The 2,372-nt window shown below is 25.8% G+C and overlaps 1 protein-coding gene across 2 annotated transcripts in view; it reads left to right on the forward strand.

The window, feature by feature from the left end:
- The window catches only part of LOC112903927 (puromycin-sensitive aminopeptidase-like protein), a 28,813-nt gene that overhangs the window by 5,943 nt on the left and 20,498 nt on the right, over positions 1-2,372 (forward strand). Inside the window, exon 1 of one of the 2 annotated variants that reach the window (XM_025974904.1) lies at positions 700-941. The exons of the other annotated variant lie outside the window; for it this stretch is intronic. The gene's annotated coding sequence lies outside the window, so the exon portion shown is untranslated. Of the gene's footprint in view, positions 1-699; positions 942-2,372 lie in introns of those variants that run through there. 2 annotated transcript variants of the gene reach the window in all.

Below are 2,372 nucleotides of genomic sequence, written 5' to 3' on the forward strand. Positions count from 1 at the left end.
ATATATATATATGTATAGATATATTTGTCGTTAACAATAAGGTATCATTTATAACCATATTGATAGAGCTATTTTACTTTCTTCTCCAAATTGTCACAACAACAAAATCAATAATGTTATAAATCCACAAGTAAATATAATATAAAAGTGGTCCCATCAATTTGCCAAACCCTTAATGATGTTATCACTTTGAATTGTCTCGTTCAAATTATAACTCATGCTATATTGGAAAAAATCAAAAGATTATTAAAAGACAGATTAAGAGAAGATAAGAACAAATATAATAAAAAATCGGTTGTTTCTTTACATATGAATAATTATGACCATTCTCTTGACTGGGAAAATATAAGAATTATAGAGAAGAAAAACAATTGGTTCAAAAGAAATACAGGAGGAATGATGTACATTAATTTCAAAAAGAAAATATTAATCTTCAAGAGGATACAAGGGTTCTTAATGAAACTTTCAACAGAATTTTTAATTTGTTCACATAATACTAAGATTACAATTTAATTAGATATATAACATTATTTACTATTATTTAATGTCTAGATTTAAGGGTTGCTATCACAACTTTTATCTTTTTATCTAAAAATGCATCTGCAATGTAATTAATTTTAGCTTAATTTTACCAATTTATTATAATCATTATTAGTGGTNATTATATTATTATATTAAGGAAAAGTCGTAATTCACACATGACAACTCACAACTGCAGTAGTTCTTTTATAATAAATTTAAAAACAATAAGTGGTATGGTTTGTTATAAATTAATGATGTGTGCAATAGTTTGGTAACAGTTACTGTTTACATAAATTTAGATTGCCTGAAGAGATCAACTGTAGTCGACAAAAACTTGCACCAAACACACCAAATATTAACATAGAAATAAATGTTACATCCAGATTTCCACTGAAGTTTTTCATTATTCATTTTGCTGGGTAAGGTTTTTATAATAGTATTCCTAAATAATATCTTTTAGAACAATTACTATCTATATCGATCTGGTTTTAACAACTTATTTAATGATAATAATTAATACGCTTTATAGCCTATTTCTTATGAGAAATCAAAAGTAGTCGAAAGTATATAATTAAGTCATTATTGTAATCAACAACTTCGAAATTTTTTGTTCTGTAAGGCTTCCTCAGGGTGAAACCCTACCACTATAGGGCGTAGTTTGTGACAATAAGAATTTTATTTAACTTCAACTAGGAATTAATCTATTTCTTTAAAAGTTACTTATTTGTGCCCATAGTCCAATGAATAAATAATTTATAATACAATCCTTTTTTCTTTGTTTCTTAACTTGGATCAATAAATAATTAATTGTAATGCTTCATACACTAATTTTTTTAACCGCTTATTCATTCATTCACTCATTCATTCATATAGTACTAATAGACCACGAAGTGATTGATGAGTCCTGGAAGGACTGGCAAGGGTAATGACTCAATTTACTTACCGCCACCGCTATATATTGAAATATATAAATATGTTTATATAGCGATTGTTCTTGTTCATACTAGGTACTATATGAATATGAGAGAAACTCATGAATAATATTTTTAAAGTGATTGAAATAAATGTAAATAATAAATAAAATACTTACAGGTACCTAGATAGGCGTAATTCTAAGAAAAAAAAAAGATTATTGCATTTGGGAGACAGCAACTGAAGTAAAATAAATTTGGAAATCCAAACTTAATATTTGAAAATATTAGTATTCATAAAATCGGCTTAATTTTCTTATATTTGCATTCTTTTATTGATTAATTGTTCGGTAAAACAGGCAAATAGTAAAATTTGGTCTAGTACTATTAAATTCATTGCACTATCAAATGTAAGAGAACATAATATAAATTGAGTAAAATTTTTGTAATGCAGCTGGATTGAGATCAACTATCTAAATAATGCTTTTATAGTGTTGTTAAACTATTATTAATAATAATAATAACTGCAATCTATCAACTTATATTAGACACATCATTTGTTTTATGTAAGTACTTCTTCTTCGACTAATTCATTCAAAAAATGAAATTGGTGAAAATTATTGAAAAAGAATAATTTAGAATTTAGATGTTGACGTTTCTGTCAGTAAAATTTTTTTGACTTTATCAATATCTTTTAATAATCTTGTTTGAGTAGCTAATTATCTAGCAACATCGAGTTTAATAACACCTTTATCAATTTCTTCCCTTCTAGGATTTAAACAGAAGCCTATAAACGCAAAAATAATCTAAACACTGAAAATTTAAAAAAAGACCAATGAACATAGAATAAATTGCAGATGAAAATAATTGAAGATGGAAAAGAAAGAGCATTCTGCCTGAAAACGAACAAATTATTCCTATTATTGTTGTTCCTATTCT

Source organism: Agrilus planipennis, unplaced genomic scaffold (assembly GCF_000699045.2).
Source record: "Agrilus planipennis isolate EAB-ADULT unplaced genomic scaffold, Apla_2.0 scaffold19, whole genome shotgun sequence".
Classification (NCBI taxonomy): Eukaryota; Metazoa; Arthropoda; class Insecta; order Coleoptera; family Buprestidae; genus Agrilus; species Agrilus planipennis.